Below are 11158 nucleotides of genomic sequence, written 5' to 3' on the forward strand. Positions count from 1 at the left end.
GGACTACTACTTTCAATATGCAGCCCTGCATAATTTTGGTTCTGATTTCTTTTCAGACATATTTCATATTTCTCTCCCCTTATTCTCACCTCTTTAAGCAACCTGGACATTTAACTCTTCTATGAAAATTCTAAGAACTCTTCTATCTCAGGGTGTTTGTCCTTACCAAGTTATCCTTCTAGAACATGACACTCCAATTTCCTTTTTTCAAAGTTTTCGTTCAATTGTTGCATCACCATCGTTGCCTTTCCTAACCACCTACTTAATACATTTCAATCCTTCCCTTCCTCCCGCCGTGTTTATATCACTACCTGACAGTGCAGTCTATATATTCGTTGATTTACTTGTATTTCTTCAATTAGATCATAAGTTCACTAAGGGTAGGAACTTTACTTGACCTACTTCTGTATCCCCAACAGCCAGAAAAATGTTTGGCACATTTTGGGCATTAAAATAATAAATTAATCTATTATTTTCATCACAAAATTAATCATAAGAAGTAGAAACAAGGGTATGATGCAATGGACCAAAATTGGTCCTTATTTATACATTTCCATTTCTTTCATATAATTGCCTTTCTTTACGTCTCATCCCCTCTTACCATAGCAAAGTCAATAGAAACTTTCACCAACTTTGAAGAAGCAAACTGAAGATATAAAGAAGTGAGTTTGGAAGAGCACAGAAGCTGGTTGCTCAACTGCAGAATCAATTAATTTTGCTGACCTCTTCTTCTTAACAGTTAAACATTCTTCTGATAGCCATTTGTGTGTGCTCTGTGTCTTTGTGTATGTAAATATCTTTCTATCTATCATCTATCATCTATCTATCATCTATCTTATCTATCTATCTATCTATCTATCTAATCTATCATCTATCTATCTATCTATTATCTATTATCTATCAATCATTTGTTTTGTTTAGCTATCTAAGTTGTCTATCATCATGTACCTATCTATATTCAAGAGATTCTCTGCTCACAATTTAGAGCAATGTTCTTTGAAGAAAAAAAAAAAACATTGTGTTTACTTTTATTCTTTCAAAAAAACATTTCAAGCACATACATCCTCTTATATCTATTTACATTAGACATTTCCTGTGGGTTTATGCTTTGGCAAAATAATGTAGTAAGTAATAAATGGAAAGGAATCTGAGTTGAAACATCTGTATCTTTTATCTCTATATCCAATTTGTCTTGAATTGTCAGCCACCAGCTGAAACAAAATTGTCTGAAACTAATTTACCATCTGAAATGTAGGCAAATGCTATTTATTATTTTATGACACTTGGGATTCTCCACAGAGTTAGTTTTTATTTTTCTTGCGTGATTAAACATAATGTAAATGGTTAGACATGCCTTTTACCTGAGAGAGTCTGGTCCGTAAAGTCATACAAATCTGAATTAAAATCTCTGGTGGGCCGGTTACTACTAGTCCTGCGAGCCTAGGCATAGAAACTGTTTTCCTGATGGCGAATAATTCAGTCTATAATCAATGGATTTAATAGGGGTAAGGCATTTTAATAGATAATTAGTGTACAATAACAATCACTTCTTGTCAGTTACATTTTAAATAACATTTTATATTCTTTCCATGTCCATTTTTATAAATTCTCAAAGAATCTTATTGTAAAAGACAGTGTGAGTGGCCTACCATTATGCCTCAGCATTCACTGTCCCCTCACGTGTCAGCAACATTTTACTGAAGATTTTTACTGATACTCTGCACGGCTATATTCTCTGGATATGAGAACATGATTAGGGTGGAGACTCTGGGAAATTCATGCTTTGGGGAGCACCCTTCAACCAGTGGCATATGGCAGCCAGATGACTAGTAGAGTTCTGGTCCTATTTCAACTCACATTGGATGCAGCCCTATTTTATAGTCATTTCCCTGGCCACTAAGTGCATAATTTGGATGGGTATACTTAGCAGCTGCATAACCCTAACAATGGTTCTATGTTATGTTGAGAAAGATCAATGCCAGAAGTCAAAACAAAGTGGAAATCCTAATACTATTTCATGTGCCAGCAAATCAGGAGAAACACAGCACTGTAGGTAGAATATAACCCTTATTATTTATTTAATTTGTTAGATATATATGTGGTCCACTTGCTTCACTCATATTTTAGATTATTGGTTTATGAATTTCAAGTGGATTTTAAAGAATTACTTCATGAAGGGAAATACAAAGTTCAAAATATATTTAAAAGCATTCAAATGCTTTCAAAAAGACATAGGAAAATTAACATGACTTTATTAGTGTTATTCAATATATGTACTAGTCATACAAAGCATAACAATTAGTGATGAGTTTGTTTTAGGTTTTCTACAAGACTCTTTTTTTCATTTAGCCCTAACTGACTAGTTATTTGCATAAAGAAACCATGTAGGCTTTATCAGACTTCAATTTAAAAACAAATGAAGACAAATTCACAATCATGCTCAGAAATCTCTAATATAATCTTACTAAGACAAACATTCATAAGGAAAATGGCTTTTGAATTCTGCAAAGCCTAAGCATGAACGCTGTTCTTAAAACCAAACTTTAAAATGAAACAGGCTTTCAATTAATTTCATTAAAAATACACAGGAAATCGAAGTAAAAAAAAATAGCAAACAGTTGATAGCAATCAGTACTGTGATGGATTTAAAATGAGTTTCCTGTAGCTTCCAGGTGTCCTCATGATTGAAATGAATGTTCCTTACTAAAAAGTAAATCTGATATAAAATAAAATAAATTAATTGTAAAGAAAGCAATGACTGTCCAACTTTAGAACAGGTAAGTGAATATTATTCATTTTAGATATTCAGAGGAACTAGTTTTGAAGTCTAAAACTCAGCATCAAGTAGTTTTGCTATCTAACTTAAAAATATTTGATAATTAACTATATATGATATGTCTTCCAGAAAACATCACTATTTGTAAAATACTTTATTCTATTTTAATTAAATTTATTGGGGTGACATTGGGTAATAAAATTATATGCGTTTCAAGTGTACAATTTAATAATAAGACATATGTATATTGCATTGTGTGTTCACCATCTAAAGTTAAATCTCCTTCGTCGCCATATATTTGACCCCTTTTACCCTTATCTACTTCCCCACCTCTCCCTTTTCCCTCTGGTAATCACTAAACCGTTGTCTGTTTATGAGTTTCATTTGTTTGTCTTGTTAGTTTGTTGCTTTCAGTTTTATATCCCACAAAATCATGTGGTATCCCCTTGTTAATTTGTAATTGATTATATGTGATCTATAAAAGTATATTAAAAGTCAAAATATATTTTAATTTAGACATTTTTATAAGGTCTACAAGGTGCGAACATACGTAAACCTACCCCAGATTCTTTTTAATATATTTAATGATATTAACACAATTATCTAATTATATATAAAAATTGGTCCATTTTTGCTATTATAATCTTGATGTTCCTCTTTCCCTAACCTTTCTTAAGTGATTCTTTCTTAACTGATTCTATCAACATAACCGCAAGAGTTGAACTTTGTTAGTGAAATAGCCCCTAAAAATTTCTGAGTTGAGGGTGAAGTTAGGAGTGGGAGTAGAAGAACAGATGTTCTCCAATGATCAGGTTTTAATCAAATTAAAATGTTATTTCTGATGTATGTACCCAAGAATTAAGGGAATCTATTATTATTGTCAAGGGAGAGATAAGCACCTACAAATGCATAGTCTCTCCATGTTAAGTTACCGTGTCCTCTGAATATTTTTAAACTTGATTAAATACTAATATGAGAGGTGTAAAGTATTCTTTAAAAATCATAATGCACACATTTTGCTAATTGATAAGTATAAGAATGCCATTAATTATTAATATACATATTTATTATTATAGATAGAGGATTTTTACCTCATTTTCAATTTTTAGTCTTTAAAACCCCGAGAAATAAAATGTTACAGGAACATAGTGATTTTGTGTGGCTGAAATGCCTCCCAATTCTGTGTTCAAAAAGCCAATTTATGAGTCTCCAGTGGCTAATATATTATGTATAAAGGGAGAGTACAAATGATGATACTCATGGTTTCCAGTTGGGACGAATATCGTTTGATTGGCAACTGTCAACATCCAGGGATGCTAATGACACTAAATCTCTTTAGAGATTATTTAAGAGGGTATTATTTGAAGCCTTTTATAATTACCATTACTGTATAGTTTATTATTTTTAAGAACACTTTTACTGGCATCAGAATGAAAGCTCTATTTTAGAATATTGCCTTAATATAATGTTTAATTGTCTAAATGGATTTCAGCTTTTTTAGTTTCTGTCATTATTGTAAATTCCAATAATAAGCAATGATTATTCAGGGAGATGTGTTTACCTCAGGAGAATGAAAACATTTTGTACTGATTTCTAAATGTGAATTCTGTCAAGGACTCATAAATGTACTCACCAATAATGTGACTCTTCTGATAGTTTCAGTAGACACATATACCTGAATTGTGTCAACAGAGTAAGAAGGAAGGTCTTATCATTTCTGTCACTGCATTTTAGTAGTCTTTTTTGGCTCCTAGGATAAGGCTTGTGTTCTATAACCATAAAGATAAAAACAAATTTTCCACAAACACTCTATTCCCAAACCCTCCGTCACACCCTCATCTATAGCTCTTCTGGGCAACTTGCATTCCTGAAAGTGCCAGTTTCTTTCACTCTAGTCTGCACTGATGGTGCTTCTTCTGCTTTGGAGAAAGTGTCTGTCCTGGGTGCCCTCAAAGCTTTCTGTTCCTTAGCCCTTAAATATAATAGAAACTTGTATTCATATTTATAATTTTATGTTTAAGTTGTTTATTCACTGATTTGTCTTCCCCACTCTAAATATAAACTCAACGAAGGCAGAAATATTGTCTTGCTCATCATTTTTCATTTTTCATCTTCAGTGCACATTACTGTGCCTCAATATATAACAGGCACTCATAAAAGTTTGCTGATGTTTAAAATGGTAAATTTCACTAATCTACCTTCAATTTAACCGATTATTTCTCTGTCGTGTTGAAATTAATAATGAGGTAGTTGAAGATATCCTTTATCTCTGTTATTGTGTTTTTTACTTCTAGAATTTCCCTTTTTTTATTTCTTATGTTCTTATAGTTCTCCTCTTTCTGCTATAGTTACCCATTTAATCTTACACGTTGTCCACATTTTCATTACTACTTTTAACACATTAATAATACCAATCTTAAATACCTTGTCAGAAAGTTCTAATATCTATGTCATAGTTGAGTATGCTTTTGATGATTTTTAAGGATTTTTTCCTTGTAATTCATATTTCTCAATTTATTTTTGAAATCATACATCTTATGTGGGACAGAAAAGATTAAGATAAATTGTTTTTACGACTGGAAATGGGCAGACTGCCCCCTCCCCTGACCTTTCAGATTGCTGCTCTCTTGCACATTGGGAAAAGGGATTTCTGTGGCCTGCATAAGCCTAGTGTAAATATGCTACTTTAAAATGAACTCAATGGTATCACTGATCTCTCTATAAATTTCTTCTACCTCTTGCAAAAAAAATAAAATTTCTCATAATATAACTGTCTTCATCTCTAACTTCAGTTATGGGCAGTCAGTAATAAAGAGAATAGAGCTATGTGAGAGGTTTCAGAAACCTAAAAGATGGCCAGCCACTGTCAGTGAAGGAAAATCAGGGTTACCTCTCCTTTGGTGCAATATGCAAAATTTTCTAAAACGTGGCTTCACTGAGAGAAAGATGGGTAGCTACTATCACCCTCATAGTTTGCAGGGTTCTCAAAAACAATAACAGAAAAACAAAATAAAACAAACCAAAAAAAAATAGCAACAGAATTATTCTGTTCATGGAAGTCCACATAAGATTTTCTGCTTGATTCTAAGATAGAGTAAGTGTTCTCTATGAAACTTAGCTTTGAGAAATGTGAGAGATACTTAGCCCAGTAATTATGTATTCAAGATGGAGCTAGGAAGAAATTAAAATAAAACTGAGAGTGAATTTCAAAATATTTTAAAAGATAAAAAAATTGGTGGTAAGGGGGGGGGGCTCCTGTGCATTATACAGTTCAGTGTATACATAAAATATAAATTGTTCAGCTTTTATATACAGATTTTGTTAACTTGATCATGAAACTTTGTTATAGACCTTCAAATATATACCCTTCATTGTGAAAATATTTTGTAGCATTTAATTGTCATTCAAGTTTTTGACAAAATTTCATTAAAATTTTTCTCATCCTAAATTGAGGTATTGCTAAGAGTGCCTAGAATAGTGGAAATAAGCCAACTGTCAAGGAAAGAGGCAGATGGTGAATTAGAAGACTACATGTGACACACATCGCATGTTGAGTGGAGAGCTAAAAGAACCTTAGATATTTGAATTCCTTCATTTTCAGTTGAGGAGACTGAAGCCTAGATGTAGAGTTACAAACAAAGTCAGATAAACCTAGCTTCTACTATAAGACTTTCAAAGTCAGTAAAACTGAATGATGTAAATGTCTGAATTTGTAGGCAGTACTTGTGAAACATACTGACTATTCTCTACTCTTGGATGGTCTTGAAACTCAACAAGAGATACTACATGTGACATACATTGCATGTTGAATGGAAAGCTAAAAGAAGTTCCAGAAGTGTGCCATGATGAGATTAGGAGGGAGAGCAGTGATAAACAAAAAGGTCTTGGCCTCAAGTATTGGGTTTTGGTACAGATAGTAAGATTTGTACTGAGGCTTTTCAACGACCCACCTGTATGCAAAATTTAACAACTGAAAATGGCTTGAATGAGAGTCTGGGAAGAGAAACAGACATTATAAAACAGGTTCAGATCACCAAGGGAGAAAGATGACACAAAGGAAAACCTCACCTGATGAAAGAGTTTACCATCTCCAATTAATTAGGCTCTTTTCCCAGAAACTTGGCATTGGGTCTAAGTGATTGCTAACTCTATTTATCTGTTTCTCATGCACAGAGGAAGTATAAATCTGGAACCTGTGAGCAATCCTTTTAGGCATGTCTTTTAAAATACTGGATTGGCATGCATGGAAATTGAGACCTTAGTGGGAGAAAAATGATAAAGATGCATAAGGAGAAGGAGGAAGGTGAGGAGGAGGAAGAAAACAAAAAGGGAAGAAGAAGAGGGAAAAAGAAAGAAATAATTGTGGTTTAATACTACAGTATACATGAGAGAGAATATATAGCTGTTAAGAATATAAGTTCAGGGTTTAGAAAGAGCTTGATTCAAATCTCAGGCATCATCACTTATTCATTTTCAGATCTTAAGTTAAATAATGTTAAGTAACACCAGTCATATTACCCTAGTATTATGAATAATATATCTATTACGATGTAGGGGCATAAGTCATGTACTTTTGTTACATGCCTGATGCACAGTAAGTACTAAATAAATGTTAACAAAATAAGACGAAACAAATATGAAAGGCCAGAGTCATGAGTAATGAGACCAAGTTCAACCTGCTTAAGGAAACAGTAATTAGCAAAAGGCCTGTGTCGGTGGGGGAGAGAAAGGGTCCAAAGCACTGAACATCTTGAGAGGAAAAGAGATGAAGAAGAAATAGAGCGAATTTTTAGTTTTTTAAGAATAACCTATTATGCTATTCCCTAGTTAAGTTAAATAAAAATAGTTAAATTATTCCCCAATTGTCTGAAAATGTGACTGCCCTCTTAAAATAGCTTAGCTTGACATTTGATAGAATTATTTCACAGCCATTTTACCTCTTTGTGTTCACCAAACACTCTGCCCATACCACAGTATTTAGTGATTTGGTCATTTTCTTTCCTAATATTCAACTGAATGAGAAAGAGACCTCAATTCGAATTTCATTTCCTACCTCCTTGCTGAGTAAAATAGAAAAATAATGATGGTTTAACACCACTGTACACATGAGCAGTTGTGATCAGATTAGATTTAATTGCCCCATATATTCTTATTTTACCATCTTTCAATGCCAGCAGTATTCGAAGATTGAAATAGCAGAAAACTGTAGCAACAAAAATAACACCTGACATGGATGATAATAACTGAATTTGGGCTTATAGAAATTGCAAAGTCAACTTTGGAGAAGCTAAGGGGTGTGCGTGCGTGCGCGCATGTGTGTGTGTGTGTGTGTGTGTGTGTGTGTGTGTTGCACACACATGCTGACAGCGGAAATCACCTATTCAGCTCCAAGAAAATTTCTTTAGGTTGCAATATATAACTAACATTGAAAGGTACTCCTTTAGAATCAAAAGCTTACTGGCAATTAGTAAGTATAGGGAGCTACCCCAATTCCAAGTGACTTTTCTCAGATCTTAAACAACAAAAATTTTCGGTTTTGGAGGTAGTATTCAAAATGCTCCTCTCCATAGGATTGACCTTAAGTTCTCTTTCAGTTACATTGAGAGAATTAGTAGCAACATTCTAACTCATCATATCCTAAAACATATAACTTTAAGCTATAAAATTATTTCGTTAAGTATGAATCTTATCCAATGGCTCCTGGTATCTAGGATGTAAAATGCAGGCCAGACTGGATCTATGTGTTCAAGGAGTGAAGGAGTGTTTCAGGAGCTATTTTTCACCCACAGCACAGCAGTGTAGCCCCTATATAATTGTTTCATCAGTCCCACGAAAAACAGATTTATTATGTCACCTTTTATGCCTCACTACAAAGAATGTGGCCTTTGGAATTGTGACTTTGAGCAGTCTCATTTATTAAATGGAGATAATGAAGATGTGCTAGTTTATTTTGAATAATGAAGTAAACTATATTTTAAAAGTCTCGAACTGTATCTGGCACAGAGTGGTAATTACATTTTAGTCCCTGTTTTTGTCACTCTTATTTTGGGTCATAGTTACATATAGCTAAAACTTAAATAAATAGTTACAGAACTATGTGGAAACCATTTACTGTGTTAACATTCCAATATATGTCTGAAAGCATACAACAAAGTAAGCACGGTACCCAATACCATGAATATCTTAAAATTGCATTTGCAAGCTAAGTATAATTTGTGGCCTTTAACTTTCGGTTCTCCAATCTCATTTTTATTATCCACTAAAAAAATAATTTAAAATTTTAATACTATATACATCAAAAGATAATTTAAGGACAACTGTCTATGCTGAAAGCTTAATGTTTGGCTATGACATGTATTATTGATTTACTATAAACTACGATTCTAAATCAGAACTTCAGTTTGACGTTAGCTAAGGCTCTGCTTCACAGGAATTTTCATATCATAATACCATATATCTTTTAGGAATTTGACTGTGTTTAGTATCTAAATTGTAGATCACAGGGTAATACTTATCATGGCTTGCTAGTTCTATATGGACAAGTTCTGACTTACATATTACCCAAACCCTTACAACATCCATGTAATTTGGATATGAAGCATCTGAACTAAGTTGCAGAATTATCATAAAGAAGAATATTTTTCTCCTAAAAAAAAATTAAGTCCCTGCAAGCTTATGACTTTTTTCTAATTATAACTTAACTCTCTTGGTTCTTTTTTCTCATTGAGATATAATTGGCATATAATATCATACAAGTTTAGGGAGTATAACACTTTGACTTTTACACTTACATATTGTAATATAATTACCACTGTAGCTTTAGCTAACACCTCCGTCATATCACATTATAAAGAATGTAATTAGATTCTTTAAGTGTAGGATGGTGCTTGTCAGTTGGTAGACATCCCCACACAGTGATCAAATAGGGACTTGGACATTTTGTTATGCATATCTAAATGCTACTTATCATGGTCAGTCTTTCCACAAAGAAGTTCTCTACTCTCCTGTGCTGGTGGGAAGCAGGAGGGCAGGAATCATAAGCCTGGAAGCCAGAGTTGGAGAATTCAAGCAGGGAAAAGCTTTGGGTATCTCATTCTTATTATCTTTTGATGAATTCTTCAGCTCTGAGTGTGGTCCCTCACTCCCAAGCACAGTTCATCTCAGTGTTCCTAAGCCTGTCAAGAAAGTAAATTTCTGCTGGTGTGGGAGAAGATGCAGTTATTGAATAGCATAAGATATCTAAGGATATAACTAATTACCTTGTAATTACCTGCGATTGTTCACTAGTCAGCTAGCATTTTGTTGGTTTGCTCAAATTCAAGCACTTAGGTTTCAGTTTCTCTGGTTTGCCAAATCAGTTAGTACAGGTCTAACTGCTTTCTTCTAAAATTTTACAATCTCTTTTGTTATCCACAAATATAATATCTCTATCTTTGCATCTTCTTAGATACATAAATAGCTTTAGATACCTCATTCTGAAGCTTTATTTCACCTGGAGCACTGAAAGTTTTCTTTCAGCCGTTTTGCTGTCTTATGAAAAATGTTCTACATAATTCTCTTATTGTCTATTCTGTTTTGTGTGAGATGAATTAATTCAAGCTATTTTACCAAATGAATTATTTTAGAATCTAACTTTTTAAATATTTACAAAAACTTGAAAAAGGAGTTCAATTATGTCCATTTCCTACATCAAAAAAACACAATTAATAATGGAAGTTCTGGAATCATATAGAATAAAGTTCAAACCTGGGTATCAGAGATTCTGCGGGTAATATTTAGTGTTTCTGTGCAAGTTAGGCAAATGTATTTCCACCTGAATGGATGCATCTCCAAGAACGAAGAGCTTATTGAGAGGAATGAGGGGCTGGATTTAGCTCCCTACCCCTTGACCGAAAGACTTTGTATGGGATTGAATCTGCACCACCAAATGTAGAGCCCGTCTGGGTTTCCCCTCTTATAGCTATTGATTTTGAGCAAGCATTTTAATTTATCTCAATATTAGTCATCTATACAAAGTAATTATAATGCTATCCAATGAATAAACATTTTATAAAAATTTTGATAAGAATAAATTAACGTTTTGAAACAGCAGATGACATATGTATTTAATACTCTCTTCCATTGTTATCATCACTTACACAACACATAGCAATTCAGATTTTCTTCACATTATGTTCTTCAGATGAAACAGACCCAATGGCAATATTTTATCCTGAGCATAAATATGTGCACAACTTTTTGAAAGGGGAAGGTAGAATTCAGTATGGGCATTTCCACAGTTATAGATAGTTCAAGATAATAATTCATTCTAATTACTGGTACTGAACTATAGAACAATGGTTCAGATAATACTTTATAATGATTTTAAGTCTGTATTTCATC

The sequence above is a fragment of the Rousettus aegyptiacus genome, unplaced genomic scaffold, assembly GCF_014176215.1.
Source record: "Rousettus aegyptiacus isolate mRouAeg1 unplaced genomic scaffold, mRouAeg1.p scaffold_m13_p_6, whole genome shotgun sequence".
Taxonomy (NCBI): Eukaryota; Metazoa; Chordata; class Mammalia; order Chiroptera; family Pteropodidae; genus Rousettus; species Rousettus aegyptiacus.